The following is a 19,132-nucleotide window of genomic DNA, read 5'->3' as shown; positions in this document are numbered from 1 at the left end:
TGAAATTAAAAGTCCAAATCCTGGTACAGTTACTTCTCTAGATATCCCTGAATAATCCGATATATCTTTGAGTCTTCTTTTCCCAATATGCATGCTAATGAAGCAAATGTTTTTCATAATCCTGTAATTAATAAATGATTAGGTCTTGTCATACCAAAGTGATTTTTTTTTTTTGGCAGCCTCAGATAAGAGTTTCTTGGAAGTCCACTGCTGTCAGAGATTGATTCTGTCAACTAGTATAAAAGAAAGAAAAACTATAGGATTGTATTAATGGCTGAACCATCACAGGAATGGATTTGGGCTGAGCCAATACACAGAAAATAATCACTGAAGTTTAGACGTTCATTTAGAAGACATAGTTGAAAGCTACACTGTCGCCAATATGCAGAAATAATGACTGTGGGATCATCCTAATTATTCTTTCAAAGAGTGTTTTGCTTGGTCATTTTATAGTTTTTTTTTTTTTTTTTTTTTTTTTTTGCTTTGCTTTGGATAGTGTTTTGTTTTTGGCTTTTCACCATTTTATTCTTGTCAAAATCTTAGACGAGAGGCAGAACATGTTGCACATATTTTAAATTGTGGAAACTTTGAACTCCATGTTTAATGAGGAAAAGACAAGTGTATTCTGATTCAAGCCAGTTTAAATGTGCCTTCAGAATCCTGCCATGATTTTTGCCCCAAAACTATAATACCTCACACCCGAGGATGACATGAAACTTTTCAATACCCATTATTCATACTTATTTCATTTAGCAAATACAAGATCCTTATGATACTGGGGGATAAAGATCATACTGGGGTTGATAGAAGAAACTTAAGCCCAGGGAGCTTGGGGAAGCTTCTTTACTTTAGGAAGTCAGGGTCTTTGATACTGAGATAGTCCTGTGTGATTGAATTAACCATATAATCAGCTGTCATGAAATAAGGAGAATTTTGAGTTTGGATAATTAGCCTCTGTTAAAATTTCACAAGATATCTGCTAAAAAGGTTACTCAGACAATCTGAATACAGGAATTGAAAATTTGGACTTTTTCCCACCCCTACCTCCCACTCCATCCCCTCATACACACCAGTAAACCAGGAAGGAAGAAAAAGGGGGTTTGGCTTTGCTTCACTTTAACACAGGATTCCGAATTCAGATTTTATTCAGATAACTTCATACATAGAATTACCAGTAAGAGAAAAGTGTTTTTACCTCCTGGGTGCTATTCTCAAACAAACTGAAGTTTTTTTTTTTTTTATGTCCTAGAAGTTTCCCCCAAAGGACTGATAAGTGGAATAAAAAAAAAAGAAGAAAAAAAAGAACTCCCAGTACGGTCTACGTTCCTACAGTTTTCAGCAGCAGACTTACCACCTTCGTGCTCTCCGGTTCTCTTTCAATGGGATTTGGCTGTTAAAAAGGACCCAGGAAGAGCTATGTTGGCCCAAGACGGCAACCGTAAATAAGGATCACTTCTTGAGACCCACATCCCTCTTTTACTCCTGCGCCCTGCCTTTGCTTTATTAAAGCAAGAAAGAGCTGAAGGAGTGGGTGTGGGGGCAGCTGCTAGATGGGAGAAAGGGGGAAAAAAAAAGTAGCACCAGACTGCAGCTTATCTTTGTGAATTCAAGAAGTGTGTATTTGAAAAATGAAGGTGCATAAGTTAGCGTAGCTCCAGGGCGCCGGCTTCCCTAGTGTTAGCATAGCTGACACACTGACAGTTTATATGGAATTTATGTGCCTATTTCCTCTGCTTTTTATGGGAAAACATGTTGTTACCTTACAGCTGCCCACATCACATGCTGCCAATCCGCCTCTGAGCCATAGAGCACCTTTCTCAAGGAAACATACATACATCAAGGGCTTATGTATTTTTTACAATGTTGTAAGGGGAAAATAATAAAATATGGGTTATTGTGTACACCATTCCATGGTTTAATTTTTTTTATTTCACTGGTTTAATTGACTCTGACCATTTTTATTGCCCTTTTCCCCACCTCATCTTGCCATTTTAATTGTTTATGCGTTTGTGTACAATTGCATCACATCTGGGAAAGGACAGGAGCTGTAACCACAACTTAAAAGCCAATTGCAGAGCTTTAAAAAGTAAATAAAGCATTTAAGCTGCCACATAAGTAGGAAGATAAATGCAGATGTAAACAGAAGGAAATGTACATTTTAAAGTAAAATGCTTAAAAATCAGCTCCTCTTTTCAATCACCTGCAGGAGCCCTAGATCCTTTGTGCTTTCTGGCTAGTGGAAAGCAATACACAAGGAAGTATGGCAGGGGGCTCATTCTACCTCTTCCCTTGAGCTGGCAGGGGCTTTGCATAGGCCCTTTCCCAAGCACATTTGAAATATGGGTTGTGCATGCCCCGGGGCTCGGGGACCCTTTTCTGCCTTCTGATTTGCCCTCTTGGCAACCTGATATCCTCACTGTGGTAACCCATCATTTCTTCCAGGAAGCATCCCATTTTTCTCTTTTCCCTTTATTCCCCTTCTTTCAATGAGATGATATAAGAAAACTAAACTACTTATACCAATTTACATTTCCCAGAGTAATATGCACTTGCAAATAGGACCATATTATTATGAGGTCTTTAATATTTAATCTTCAGTTGAGAAGTGAAGAATTTAATACAATAAGAGAAAAAAATGGGGGCAGATTTTAAAATCTGAAACATAAGAGGCTCCTTTGAAATACACAGAACTGGCTCTGAACCTGTCATTAGAATCTATCTAGAGATAGATTTGACATTCAAATTGCCAAGCTCCCTGCAAACTTGTTTCCCTAAGCTTCTTGGGTTACACTTGTTTATGGACATTTTATCCAGCAACAAAATGGCAAGGAATATTTTCACTTAAAGGAATAAAATGATTTATGGGAATTTAGTTTTCTGATGGTTAGGTTGGATGGTGAATAATGTAAAGAATTCCCTCATTTCTCCTCTATCTGTGTATGTGTCTTGAATATCCCTGGGTGAACATCTTGCCATAGAAAGTGTCCAGAAGTTTTCATATTAGCTAATGCATTAGGCTAGTAGAGTTCCTAGCTCCTGATATTGTACCTCTCCACCAAATTACATTTTAAAGTAATGTCTAATTGTACAGAAATAAAGATCATAACCTAAGGTGCAGGCACAGGAAGGAGAACCTTGCATTGGTGAGCATATGATCAGCACCTCACTGATAATCCCTTTCCTCTTGGAGACCCTACTAGATTACAGCAAATTCAGTCACTTCTACTGTACTGTTCATCTCCTTGTAATGCTTTATTCCTGAAAAAGACATTCCTTTTCTTTACTATTGAGGTAAAACTGTGAGACAAGGCTGGACTATTTAACTAATACTTTTATAAAGAACTACAATAACAAGTGGAAAACAAACAGAAATTTTCATGAATTAAGTCACAGATTTACAAGATATTGCTTATGTTCCTTGCCATCCAACCAACTCTAGGTTTGGGCCTCCCTCTAACTCCTAACCTGCCTCCCCATGGTAGACATCTTCTGTAACCCTGCCTGCTAGGACTCCTCAAAGTCCAGGTCAAGAGAACATGAGATCAGAGAGAAAAGCAGTTTGTTTTTCCCCCTCATCATAAATCTAATGAACTCCTTTCTTCAGTCTACAAAACACCTCTTCCATAAGTTAATAACACAGAAATGACTTCAGCCAGGAAAGGCCACTTATTCTACCTGCATGCTTTCTACTTCTTGAGATAGATGGGAGGGGATAAGATGATAGGGTCTTCAAATATATGAGGTCTTATCACATAGATGAAAATTTTGACTTACTCTACACAGCTCTGGTGTAAAATTACAAGCAATGAAAGTGACATGGACATATTGTTCAGTCCAGAAAGAGGAAGAAGCTGCTGAAGAGTAGCGCTGAGGCATGATGGAATGAGGTACTTTAGAATACAGGATATTAGAAGGAGAGGTTGGGAGACCAGCAAGGATATGGGACAATCACATGTTAGGTCTGGAGCGGCTTGTGAAGTTACCTAAGATAGTCACTGTCTCTTTATCTGAAGGGCAATGGCTCTATCATGGTTTCAGCTTAATTTAAGATTTTGAAAAGACTAGCTCTAAAGGAAGAGCACCCACAATAATGCCATTTATCCCACTCAGATGTAGAAGTGTCATTTTCAGAATTCTAGAACAGAATAAATGTCTCACATGAGAATAAATGCTGAGAGGACTCAAATACTTGCAATACCTGAGTTTTTGTTGTTTTGGAAGCAGCAGGGGTGGTACTTGTTCTCTCTTGCAGTTATTTAGATTATGTTTGGGAGTAAGTTCTCAGTTTGGTGCTATCGATTACTGGTTTTAGGACAATTATACATGAAACCTATTTATGAAAGTGTTGTGTATGTCCTAGCTTATGGCTTTCATAATCTTGTTTCTAAGGAATAGAAATATATTCTGTGTTTTTCTTGCCTTATATTTTTTCTTCCAGACCAAGAATAAATACAGGAAGAAAGATGACAAATGTAGACTGCTCTCAAGCCAACTTGTATTTATTTAAATGAAGAGCCAAGGGGATCAGAAAGTCAGTGTACCAAAATGTGTATAATCAGTGCTGTCTGATATGGACAGGAAAAGAACAGGTAACAACTTCAACCTCCTGCAATAAGCAATGTGATAAACACAGAGAATATGATCCATGGCAAATTTCTTTATGTGTAGGCTTATACTCTCAGTGAAGGAGGGCATTGACGAGACCCTTTTCTGTCGATTTTTATTCCTATGTCCCCCAAACAGTCGAAAGAAGAAAACCATAAAGACACAAAGAGGCACACATAAAAGGAATCCTACAGAGTCTTCTGTTCAACTCCCTCAATTTACAGATGGGAAGCCTGAAGCTCAGGAGATTGAAATGTCCTGCCCATGGTTGCACAGCTCATTAATGGGAGAACCAAGACTTGGTGGCAATCCATTTCTCTTTCTCCCATAGGACCCCTTAGGGAAATCACTGATGAGTTTTTTTCAGTGACATGACTAGGTTGGTGGTTTAATCAAGGATTACAATTGAAGTTAACTTTACACATCTACTATAGTAAATTATGGATTATAAGACACTGAGGGCCACTCCTAGAAAGTTGCTTTACATAGTTGTTTGCATAGGTATCCTTGTATACCACTGAGAAGATTGTTCCAGAGCAAAGGGGAATTAATGTTTGATGGAGATGGCTGATGGTAAAGTCGTTGTGAAAAACAAATAAACAAACAAAAAGAAGATGCTCCCTTGGCTGGAAATTTGATGGCATTCACATCTAAGATATAGTATAGTACCTCAAATGAGCAAAAGAAAATGACCTAAAAATTTGATTTTCAGGTTGTCAATGATAGATGAGACTCAAATGCCACTGTTCAGAGAGGCCTTTCCTGATCACCTTATATAAATAGTAGCCTTCTTTTGGGTCATTCCTGCCAATCACCTGGATCCTGTTTTGCTTTCCTCTTTCATTTATCATCACCTGACATTTTTCATCAATTTTTTGTTTATGGTCTGTCTCTCCCCCAACAGAAAATTAAATTCCATGAGAATGTGACTGTATGACCAGCATCCAGTAGGAGCTCAAACCAAATATTTGTTAAATGAATAAAGGAATTAATTATTTAGTGGTTAATTTTCATTGTTTTTTTAAATAGGACCTGAATTGAAGAGGGTACAAAAAACATGCCTATCTCCAAATTCAGGTAGTTTTAAATAAAAACTATAAGGTAAAGCCAAATATTATAGTTTAGATATGTTCACCTCAACTGTGAGCATGTGCAGATAAAGGGAATTGGCTCAAGGGGGGATCAACCCTGAATCTGATCCTGTCTCTGGAACTAGCTGACACTTTGCAGGGTATTCTGAGGACAGCGGAACATGTTAAACTACATCACAAGATGCATTCAGCAGCATTCAGACTGTAGGAAACTCTACAGGTTAAAGAAAAACTACAGCTAAATTATAATTCATCTATAGATAAATTATAAAAACAAGACGGGCATGGAGGGAGAACCTGTAGACGACAAGAGACATATCAAGTTAAAGAAAATAGGCAAGACTAACTAAACTAAACTAATCAGGAGATGCACAGTTGGGTGACAAAATCCTAAAGCAATGCATGGAAGTGATTGCCATGAAAGCCAGAAGAGTGGCTACTTTGGAAGAAAGGGAGGGGTTGGGGTCACGTAAGGTACCAATCTTTGGTGGGTGGCAAAATTCCATTTCTTGACCTGAGTGGTGGTCAAAAGCATGCCTTATAGTGAGTAAATACGCTATGCATGTGGAGGGGGACGGTGGAGGGTGGGGTGGGATGGGTGGGAGTCTGTATCTGCTTTAATTTACATTAAGAAAGGAAACAAAAGGCTTGGCTGCCAAATTGAGGATTTACATATTAAAATGTCAAGTGCACTGTCTAATCATCTGCTCAGTGTGTTCTGTCTGATGCCTGTGCTTAGGAATGTACCAGATGATGTGTTCTGTCTGGTGCCTGGGAACACACTGGATGAGTATTTGATGTCTTCTTTAACTGAATCCCACCCCATCACCACTGCTACCATCCTCCATTTTCAAGAATCAGCCTTTGCGCTTGGTAGCCTGCCACTTGCTGCTAGGGAACCTTAAGAAAATCACCTTCTAATTGCCTCATTAGGAAAAAGAAAGAGAGGGAAAGAGGGAAAGAGAAAAGAAGGCAGGAGAAAAAAGGAGGGAAGGGGAAGTGGGAAAGGGGACAAGACAGGGAAAAAAATCCCTACCTATCTTGTGTCCACAGCCCTGCCATGGGTGAGAAGGAGAGCGAATGGAGGAGCCTTAATGAAAACTTGGTTTATTCATTTATTTTCCAAGAGCAGGAAACGGTGGTCCTCAGACAATTCTGAATATAATTAAACCAATGATGAAACATATTGATCCATTGCAAATATCCTCACAGGAGTGATTAATTGCATTTTGGACTTTGAGAAATTCCAAAGGAGCTGGCAGGAGCAGAGAATCTTGATCCTGAGCTGTGTCTGGAATGATTTTCTTTGTTTGTTTATTTTGTTTTGGTTTATTTTCTTCCTTCTCAATTCTTGGTGTTATTAAAATTGCAGCTCTGGATACAAAAGGGAAGAATGTGCCTAGTGTTTAAGAAGATCTAAAGAATGACCCCTACAGTGTCACTGCACAGCAATAAACATTTTTACAATGTGCTGGAGACACCCCGTCGATAGTTTAGGGGAAATTAATCCATATGTGGACACTACATAACCCCACAGCCAGAGTACCTTATGGACATCTTGACACTTTTCCTGGTGGTGTGAAGTGATGTGGTTGGTTTGTTTTGCTTCTTGATACCACAGTGATGTGACTTAATTTAATGTGGCTGTGATTTTACTCTGCTGCTTGTCCCTATTGGCTAGGACATGGAAGAAGTGCCCTCCAGACAGGGCTTTTCAAATAGGGGAGGGAACTGAAGAGCATTCCAAGGAGATGGATGTAGTTTTCCTCCTGTTCATCTATGGCCCTTGTTTCTTCTCTGAGCTCCTTACCGTGGCCTGAGGTGATAGTCGAATCCCATTTCCAAAGCAGAGAGGCTCGATGTGGCGAGGTGGCATCATGAGGCCAGTAGCTAACATTGACTGAATGCTCTAACAGTGTCAGGAACTAAGCTATTGTCTCAATCCTTCCCTAATCCTATGTGGGAGACTCCATGATGACTATGACAAGTCCGTGAAGACGTAGGCTTGGTGAACACATAGTGGACTTAGGAGCCGGACCTCCACTGCAAACAGAGGAGATGGATTTTCAGTCCAGTAGCTGGCTCCAAAGCCCACATTCTCAACAGTCAACTATTTCCCTGTCAGTGGTCCTGTGAAAATTGAACATTATCCCTCAGGTCATCAAATATCATTAAGCAGACATACTTAAATGTTAGCCTTTGAGCTAGGCTTGGTAATACTAAAGAGGGCAAGATCAAGGGATAAATGCATATGTAGAATCAGAAACCTGCAGTTCAAGTCCAGGTGCAAATGTTTCCTGGCTCTGTGCTCTTGAGCTACTTAATCTCTCTAGGGCTCAGTTTCCTCACCAGTAATATGGACAATTAACTCACATGGTTGGGATGGGAAAATGGACTAGAACATGTAAAAGATCATCATACTTTTAGAAAGGTCATGGGACTATGTATTATCTACAAGGAGGAAAATAAGGCCCTGAAATATTAAGTGGTTTGGCCATATAGCTGGTTAAGATGGTTAAGGACTAATCAAAACTAGAATCCAAGTCTCTTGAAGTGTATTTATAAACTTACCCCCCAGATTATGCCCAAATTCTACTGAATTAGTAAACATTGTCTCTAGGACTTTTATAAGAGGGGACTATTAATATGCTAGCAGTATGCTTGGCACACAGTAGTTATTCAATAGATGATAGCTATTGTAATCGTTAATAATGTCAGCTCTCAGCATTGTTGTGAATAAATCAGATGAAAAATATGGAAAGATTTTAAAAATTTAGTATACTGTACTAATAATGTCAGGCAAAGTTAGTGATGTTATGGTCTAATTTAACAGCCCTTAAGTCATTGCCTATACTATGTCCACCATTGCTTGGCCCCCATGCTACCCAGAGAGAGAATAATCGATCCCTTCTGTAAAGGGATGTCCCTTGTGGTCCAACCAAATATTTAATCTGAGTATGTCTCATAACCTCAATCAATGCAGGCATCAATAACTTTCTTTATCCTCACTAGCTGGTGAAAAATGCTGAAAGAAACTCAAGGCTTTTCACACGGGTTGTCCTAATCCTGACTGCTTCTCTCATTAGACTCTCCATTTCAAACCCTGTGAGAGGGGACTATTCCAGTAAGCCTCCTTTTTGTTTTAGCCAAAGCTAACCACTCTTCTTTCTCATTGTTCATTGAACTTAAGGACATATCCAGGTGTGAGCTGCACAAATCATTCCACAGGATATTCTCTCACACCCTTCTCCATCAACATCATTTTTGTGCCGGTGAAACCAGGTCAGATGCACAATACGGGCAGTAAGTGGGATGAGTGGCATAGAAGGCGTGGCAGTAAACAGGAATTGGCAGTGCATCTAGAGTATAGATCATTTTCATTATTTTAATTTAAGGCACTGGTGGTAGGAGGAGGCAGAGCTACATTGTTGCTATTAGCCAGTTGAAGCTCTTGCCTCCTTCTCCTGAGATTCCCTAAGATATACAAGACTCTTTAGCTCAGCTGGACTCTCGGCATGGACCACAAATCGTGACCAGGGTTCAGTTGTGGCCTGGGGACCAATCTCCCTGAGCCTCTCTAACCTGCTACTGAGTTTTCCAAATAGCCACTGAACTCCTTGGGAATCAGATGCTCATGAATCTAAATCAATTGTCCTGGCCTCTCTATCTATAGCAAGATATGTGTTCCCTCTGTTTAGCCTGCACAAGATAATAGCCAATATCCATTGCATGGCTCCTTCATAGTCTACCAGGAGACTGCCACACCACTGGGTGAAGCCAATGACAGTCTCTCTCTAGAGTGAGAGGCTTTTCCTACTTGTTTTCCTTTTTAATTTGGCAACCTAAGCTGTCTTGTCTTGCAGTCTTTTAAAAAGTACAGAAGAAGTCTGAGTCAAGGGAACTTCCCTCCAGTAGGGCCTGCCAGGAACTGAAGAGGCCAATTAACAGGGTTTGCTATCTGGGATGTCTCATCTTCTCTCCAAAGTGCCTGGGTCTCATAAATTAGCCATGCTGAGGCAAACGTGAGACCCTGGGCAGCTGCTCTCAGCTCTTCAGACACCACAAACTGAATACAGCCTTCCCTCTGAGAGGGCTTATGGGAATTGCAATAAACTTGCCTCAGTGGGAAATCAGTGTTTAAGTAGGTCATAGGCAGCAGCCAAAAACTCTAAAGGGAGTAAGTCTGTTGGAGACTGGCTTTCTTTAGGGGAAAAGTTTGTTCTTTAGATAGGAAGAAAGGGCTAGAAGGAGCTAGAAAAGGAGCCAAAAGCTTTAAGAAAGAGAAGAAAGGGAGGGAGGGAAGGAGGGATGGAAGGAAAGAGGAAAGAAGGAAGGAAGGAAGAAATTGTCTACATGTTAGTTGCTGCCCGCTTCCCAAGATAAACAGAGCTATTTGGTCATGTGTTGTTTAGGGTCTCATCTTCATATTAAGATCTGATTGGACAAGAATCTAGATGTTAAGTTTACAAGGAGCTGTCTCCTGTGTTATCTCCTCTGATCATCATGGACATGAACTTGAAAATAGGTCCTCTAACTGAATTCAGTTTCTTTCTCCAAACCACCAAACTGCTATATTGGTCTAAATTTCCTTCACTTGAGTAAGTAGTTGAACAAGTTTTTTCCCTCAATGTCCTTTGTAGCCTTACTAAATAAAGCCATACGTTTCTTTTGATAGATACCTCAAACTCAATATGTCTACAGCCAAAGTTCTCAGCCTCTCCCCCACTCCTGCTTCTCTACTGTGTTCCCTCTCCTGGGAGTTGATCTGCCCTCTGCCAGTGGCTCAGTCCCTGACCCAGGGCACTGGGACTTCTCATCCCATGTGGTCATGAGCCATATCTACCTCATCCATGTCCATGAGGCCCCCACACCTCTTGCTCCTATTCCCACTCTGAATGTCTGACTGGGATTTCCACTGACTGGGATTGTTGAGGTTGGTACTAATTGGCCTTCCCTCTTCTCGTTGATGTCATTTTCTGCTACACACTACTATCAAAGTTCTGGTTCTGAAACAACTCAGGAAACAAACTGTTTATATTTAATGCAGTCACAAATCTCCAGTTTTTCATTCAAGGCCTTCTCAATCTAGCCCAGCTTTTCCATCTCTCCCATTCTCCCTTGGCCTCACAAATTGCCCACTTCAGCCACCACGGACATACACTGGGCTTCTATCCCTTTTTTGATTCAAGCTCTGCCCACTCCATGCAATGCCTTTTTCCACTTTCTTCATGAGAATCCTGTAAGCTCTGCTGAAGATTGTGTCCTCCAAGAGAATTTTACAGAGTCCCCAAGTTCAAAATTGCCCTTTCCACCATTTTATTGCATGCTTTGATTATAGACCTGTTCTATCCTATAATTAGACACGAGTCACATGCTGCCACCGAGCACTTGAAATGTGGCTAGTTCAAATCAAGATGTGCTACACATGTAAAATACACACCCAATTTCTAAGACTTCCTATTAAAAAATGTAAAATATTTCATTAATCATTTTTATATTGATTACGTGTCAAAACAATATTTTCAACATTATATTAAATATATTGGATTCAAGAAATCATATAATTAGAATTAGCTTCACTTGATTTATTTTATTTTTTGGTTTTCAAATGTAACTACTAGAAAATTTGGAATTACATTTGCAACTCATGTTTCGTTTGGGTAGCACTGTTATGGAATATTTGACACTTCATTTTTTATTATCTTACTATTACCATGTGAGCCTCCCCAGTAGATTGTAAACCCTGAGGGAAGTAAGTACGTCATCTTTTTTACCTACAGCAGTTGTGCATGGCAGGAACTCAATAGTATTTATTTAACTGAAATTCGAGATGGAAGTGGAGGTTTGTGTTTCTTAAAGATTTTTGGTCTTTACTAAGTTTGGTTGCCTTTTGTGGTTCCTTTTCTGTAGTTTCCTTTTTATTGGATTTTGTGTGTGTGTGTGCTTTATTATTGATTTGCAGTAACCCTTTGAAATATTCTGATCTCCTTTGGTTATATATGTTCCAAACCTCTCCTCCTTGTTGTGGATTTTTTTTTTAATCTCATGTAAAAAGAGAGTCTTGTGATGGGATAGGGAATTAAATTTTAATGCACATGAACGTATTACAATTTTCTTTTATAGTTTGTGATTGTTTTAAGTCCTGATTGAAACAATGTATTACCTACTCAAAGGTCGTAACTACGTTCTCCTCTGTTTCAGTCTAAAATGTTTAAAGGTTTGACTTTCAAGTTTAAGCTTGATCCATCCTAAACTGATTTTTGAAGTGGTATGAGATAGAGACCCATTTTTTTGTTCTGCAATGTTACTTTTATAATCTCTCAAATTCAATCGTTTATTACTAGTAGACAAGGACAGATTTTACCTACTCCTAGCATAGTACGAGGGCACGGTAGAACTATTTAGGCAGTTCTTTCTGAAAATTAAGGCTATTAGAGCGTCATCCAAATGAATTTTAGATTTGTGCAAAGCTAAGTGTGACCAGTGAGGTCACTTGGACCTCTACTCTTTCCACCCATATTGCAAGCCCCTCCTATCATTTTGAGAATCTCTAACAATCCCTATTGTCCTTACTACTGTTTCTCCACTGTGCTTCTCGTAGTCTCTAGGGCCTTCTGGGAGATGACAGATTGGGGACAAGGAGCCAAGAGTGAGAAAAATGACTTTTCCTATAGGTGAGATGATATGAAAATCCTGAGTGTGGAGCTGGACGACGGGAATATTTGTGGGTGGAAGATACAAAGCCAACAGCTAAATTCTTATGGCTTTCTCTTTACAAAAAAAAAAAATTGATGAAATAGGAAAAGCATTTTACATGTAGAAAATTTCACATTTGTTATTTAAAATGTGCAAAATATGGAAAAATATAAAAATAAAAATACCCCTATATGTAAAGATTTTTCTAAAACTAAGACTTTCCTATTTATTTTTACAATATGTTAATATATCATTTATATATTATGGGCATTTTTCCATGTCCTCATATACTTTACAAATAAATTTTTAAAGATTTTTCCATGCTTAAAATGTGCCAATTTCTTCTGACTGGATTGTAGTTTTGTTTGCTTATTCGTCTTCAACATTGTTTTGTTGTTGTAACAACATTATAGATATATCATTTTTTAAACACAATTTCATTATCTTATTGTTTCTTTAGGACAACTTCCATAAATTGAATTAAAGGATTAAAGGGTATATATATTTTGAAAATTTTTGATACTTGCATACTAGGATACATGCATAAGTTGTTATTTTAGGAAAAAAAAAAAGAAAGAAAGAACCTTTTTTACTTCTCTTTTATTGCTGTTTCAGAAGACTGGACTAGACATTTTCTTTCACATTGCAGGGATTGGAGGTTATGCCTTCCTTCCTTGCTATGAATTGCTAGTGATTTGGGATCTGAGTTCCAAGGAACAATGAAATCTATTGTAAGACAGTAAAAGAAAAGGGCCTAAAGAGAAGGCATAGGGAAGCAATTGTGGTTGAGGGAAAAAGAACAGGGAATGAAGGAGATGGGGAACAGAGGAGTTCTCAGAGACCGTATGCTGACCCCATCTCCTCCTATATGAGCACTGGCCCCCTGGAGCTGCAGTGCTGACCCACTGGAAACAAGTGGGTATAGGGTCATCCCTGGCAGACCGTCCAGGGATGGGGTGGGGTGAGGGTGCCTCCACTCATCTCAACCCACAGCTAGCAGCTTCCCCAGCACAGTAATCTAGAGAGAAACCCTATTTGCTACAAGGCTTGGTGGGTGGGTTGCTGGGCAGCATAGAGTGCAACTTCTAGTGAAGCAGACATACATACAAGTGAGCAAGCAAAAGAAATACAAAATGCGATAACAAGTAAATAAATAGAATGTCATGTAAGAAACTAGTGAGAACACAAGCGTTAGGTAGAGTAATCGGGGAGAGACTTTAGAAGGAGGCTTAGGCTGAAGTCTTAGAGGCCAGCAGAAGTAAATAGTGCGGGAGTAGCTTCAAGCACCTGAAGGCTTCAAAGTCCCCAGGAAGGCAGGAGCAGCTCAGCATTTGACAGGAGATGAGGGCACTGCACAAGGAGGAGGGCCAAGACTCAGAATCACAGGGAAGTGTTTAGATCATAAACTAAAGGCACAAGAAGTGACTGAATATCTTTAAGCAGAAGGATTGCATGACCTGTATTCGTTTTCTGATACTTCCAGCTGCTGGGTGAGGGATAGATTGCAGGAGGACAAAGATGGAAGTGGGAAGTTCCAGAGAAGAGATGATGGTGGCTAGAATAATTACATCCTCATCTATATCATGTTGTTTTAGTTTTTCTACCATGATATGACTTCAAGACCTGATATTCTATGTTTCTTCTCATTATTCTTTTTTCAAAAATGTCTTGGGGATTTGCAGCTATTTTATTTTTTGAGAAAAAGTTTACAATTGTTTAGCTACTATTCCTATCCTCCCCATGTCCATTGAGGTTTTGTGCAAAATTACATTAAATAATTGAATTAATTTATAGAGTCTATATATATATATCTATATATCTATATTATTGAATTGTCTTCCTAACCAGCAGGAATAGAAGTCTCTATTTACCAAAGTCTGATTTTGGTTTTGTTTCATTTTCCTGTCCCTAGTAATGTTTGATAGTTTCTCATGTGGATCTTAGGCTAAATTCTTCATTTTCATTTATTTCTAGATATTTTATATTTTAAAGAATGTTTGCAAATGATAGTTTATCTTTATATTTTCTGATAGTAAAATGTGTTATAAAGGAAAAGCACAATTTTGTGTGTTACTTTTAATTTTTTCCTAATTGTTCTCAGTTTTTCTGCATGGACAATCATATCTTCTACCAATACCAATAACTTTCTCCCAGTTTTCCATCATTGATCCTATTTTTTCTTTATCCTTTTTGTACTCTTATTCTAAAGAAGGTTTTAAAAAATGGTGGGAATAGCCAGCACCACTGTTTGATGTTAGCTCCTGGTTTAGAACAAATACTCTGAATCATATTTAGGGAATGTATTCATTTCATAAGCATTTTTGGTTAATATGAAATTTAGGTTATTTATCATTTTGTGTCTATGCTTATAAGAGATATTCATTCATAGTTTTCATTATATAGTTTGCATTTGCCTGATTTAATGTTGGTGTTGCACTAGCTTTTAAAAATGAAGTAAGAGACTTTCCATCTTGTAATATTGCAGGAAATGTTTTTCTTCAATGAGACATAGAAATGATTCACTCATTGAAACATTTGTATCACATAATATTTTTAAAAATAATTATTTGATAGCTTTTAAATTTTCTTTTATAATTCCAAATACTTAGCTTTTAGATTTCTTCCTGAGTTCACTATAATCATTCACATTTTGTGAAAATTATTAGTTTTCCCATATGCACAAATATAATTGCATATAATTTTCTCTTAAGGTTATTTTCATCTCACATAACTGTATATCTAATTCCATTTCTTTTACTAATTTTGAATATTTGTGTTCTTGCTTTTTAATTGCTTTTTAGCCATTGTTTTATCTCTCATTGTTTTTTAAAAGATGTTGCAGTAACATATTAATTCTACTTTTCTCTGTTTTCTCTCTTTTTTTTTTATCTTTAGCATCATCATTTATTCTTCCTAAAAATCTAAAGGGTGAATAATTTGACTCATAATTATTTAGAGGAATATTTTATAATTTTTCATTTGACTGCATTTTTTTCTGCTTAAATTTTTATTTATTTGGAATTTTATTTTACTGGAGTCATAGAATACGATCTGGCCAATTTCTTGTCTTTTTTTTTCAGATTCTACAGAAACAGAAAGTTTGACAAATACCTATAAAATCAATTTATGATTTTGTCTCCTTAATCTGTTAAAGACTAAAGGGGTTTTATTAATATTTCCTATTATAACTGTTTTGCCTTACATACTTTATTTTATAGTAGAAAGATAATCTCATGGTAAGTTGTCCCCTTTATTTTATAAAGATGATCTTCTTTGTCCCACAAAATTATTCTTCCAGATTTCTACATATCTGATAGTATCAGGATCACTGCTACCTTATTTCCTTCCTTCCTTCTTTCCATTGCTAAATGTACTTTTTCCTTCTGTACCATTTGAATCTCTTTGTTTAGGTATGTAGTTTCAAGGCTTTATTCTTTTTATATAATCTGAATATGAGAGTCTAATAAATCAGATAAACATCTTATTAATCAGATTGACCAAATGGGTACATTTAGTTTGCATCAGTCATCTCCTGTTATTCTATGTGCTTGCCATGTGCACTTGGATTATTATTTTCTATCTTTTGTTAAATGCACTATATTTTACCTTCTATACCCTTCATCCCCTTACACTGAATTTTAATTTTATATTCTACTCGCACTATACTAAAATTTTGAAAAATAAAGTCATACTTTATGTTTTTCTCTAGTACCAATTTGTCTTATTGATATTGATTACTAAACTTTATTTATAGATATATGTGCATGAGGTCTGCCACAGTTACTACTATATCTACTTCAGTTCTATTAAACTTATCTTCTAATAGTCTTGCAAGTACCTCCTTCACCCATTACAATTTCTGCCTTCATTCATGTTTTTTCACCATTACAGGAATGCCCATCTTTTCCTCCTCCATTTAAATAAATCCTTACCATTTTCAAGGTCCTACTCAATTCTCATCTCTTTTATGAAGCATTCCTCATATCTCCATTCATCTTCCTTTCATCCTAATACCCGCAGCACTTAGAGTTTGCACCACATTATTCCAGCACCTAATTACATGTTGTCACATTGTGCTATTCAAATGGCTTTGCTTTTTTGCAGTCCGTGTGTTTTGCTGTCACACAGATGATATTCCTCTTTTGAATCCTCCCCAAAAGAGAGATACGTGGTAGGCATTTATTAATAAATAAGTAGCGAGACTGATTGCTTAATTGATTATCATATAATATAACGCCTCGTGTGGCTATAGCAGTGCTGGATTCTCTACTTTCGTATGGACCCATGTGTCAACATCACCTGGGGGTATTTGAAACTGTACATAATCCCTGTATCTACTCATTCTTCTTCCGTGCCTCCACGGTGCCATTCTAATGCTCCTATTAAAGGAGACGTTCTTTTCCATGAGAATCACGATCACAGGGAAAAAAATAAAGAATACTGATGGCATGCACCATAACCTCCTAGGTGGTAGAGCTGAAAAATGGTTGTGACCACTGAGCTACAGCACAGGGCGTATGAGGCAGAATAAAGGTGTAAGTCTTTGAAAGATCGACCCCGCTGATGAGAAACACCTGTGGTTGCCTTGGGCCAAGGAAGAGGCTCAGTAGTGAGGGCCTTGGATACCACGTGCATTCTGGTCATATTTTCACAAAATACATCATGTTTTGAAACTTGGCATTTTCACTAAAGAATATATCTTGGCACTTCTTTCCCTATTAAGGTTTAAGAATTCCCTCATTTAAAAAAAAACCTTTTCATTATAAAGATTCTATAGGTCTAATTTTTTTTTTTTTTTTAACATGGGCAGGCCCTGGGAAATGAACCGGGTCTTTGGCATGGCAGGTGAAAACTCTGCCACAGATCCACCTTTGCACCGCCCTACAGGTCTAATTTTGATATTACTATTCAAATTTTTTTAGGTGGTTGATTTTGTTTTTTGTTTTGTTCTGGTTGTTTATTTAAGCTACAGAACGATTTTACAGGAGATACCCATCTATATTTCACCTTGTGCATTTCCCAGGCATGGGGCCAAAACTCATTCAATCTGCCCATCTCCGAAAGACGCTCACTTGGAGCTCTCAGTCATAGACCGCATTGCCTGACGCACCTACAGTGCTGCCTTCAAAATCTCCCCCCTCATTCCTAACCACTACCACAGGTTGCCAATTATAACAGACTAGCTAACCTGGGACTCCTGTAAACCAAATAGAATTTTATCATAATTAGGAATCAGATTATATTATGAATGAAATGAGACTCTTTCTGTACTGTTTCTACCTCATAAAACATATGCTTCTACTTAATTTGATCAAGCTTTCATAGGTTTTACTATACGTTCTCATTTTAATCTTATCTCACAGTTTATAACCAGTTGTATCCATTTTGTGACTTTTTTTTAAACTAATTTTTTTTATTCCAACAAACCTCCTTTTCCCAAATTGCCTAATTAACCAGAGTTGGGTCTTCTATAACTCAATGCAGACAAGTCTACTCAGAGATGTTCCCCCTTTGATTATATTGCCAGACAATCCAACCAAGGTACTTATATTACTTTTTTCTTTGTTCCTTAAGTAAAAACATTCATCATCCTAGTCAGTTCCAGTATTTTTTCCTCATGACCCAGGAGCTGAGATAATTATGCTTTTGGCATAGTTATCTCAGAGATGTCTCTTCAATGTCTAGCTAATGGTTCTTTAACCCACATAGAAGCTTGTAGGCTTCTGTCAATTTCCTGAGGAAAAATAAACAGGGTCAATGTTCTCTTACAATAATCAACGTACTTATTTTATTCTTTGTTGTTATATACTATACTGAGTCTCACAGCAGAAATACATGGTTTATAAAATCAGACTACTTATGTAAACAAATTTGATTTTGGCTATACTGCTATTTATCCATAGTGTTAATTTTGAAATTCCGTTAGCATAATATTACACCAAGGAGTAATAATTAATGTTAAGAAAATATATTTTCATAGTAAAAAAAATGTAGGCACTCAAATAAATGTTAAAGTTTTTTATGTGTGTGTGACAAAAAGCCACAGTATCATTAACCACAAATGTATAATGTAACAGGGAGCATTGGAAAGAAGGAAAGAGAAAGAGTTCAATTTACAAATTAGCCTAACAACTCAAACAGCAGTAAAAATAAGATATACCTTATATTTAGATAAAAGACATAGAATCTACTCCCAAAGACTCTTACAACTTAGTGGGGGACTTAAAATAATGTAATGTTTTAAACTTGTCCTTTAGAACTGCTATGGGATTTACAAGGAGATCCCTGAGAAAGTCAAGGCACTGAGAAGTTATTATTAAGGTATTAAGTGTTTGAGCGCCATCTTGAAAAATGCGTAGGATTGGGTAAGTGTGGAGGAGAGCCCAAAATTCAAAGAGCAGTAAGACAGATTGTGAGAGCGTAATATTTGCATTCAATGTTACTGGAGGTGGTCAGGAGAAAGTTGAACTTAAACGGGATTTAATACTGAGTATAGTAGCAATGGCTCAGATGTCATCAGCTGGCAATTGTAGGCCAGTCTGTGGATGGTTTTAAGGACCAGACTGAAGTTGAGAAGTGTAGGCCCTGCTGTGGAAGGCAAATCAGATGACAGCAAACAAAATGTTCTGGAGGGAGAGAGACCTGGGAAAACAGGAAGAGGGAGAAGAATTAACAATGGAGGGAGATTACTATTTCTGTCTTGTGGAGATGAGGTTCTTAGAGGCAGGCATATCATGTTC

The sequence above is a fragment of the Tamandua tetradactyla genome, chromosome 18, assembly GCF_023851605.1.
Source record: "Tamandua tetradactyla isolate mTamTet1 chromosome 18, mTamTet1.pri, whole genome shotgun sequence".
NCBI classification, from domain to species: Eukaryota; Metazoa; Chordata; class Mammalia; order Pilosa; family Myrmecophagidae; genus Tamandua; species Tamandua tetradactyla.
The sequence above is the reverse complement of the archived record's forward strand: the minus strand, read 5'-3'. Positions refer to the sequence as shown.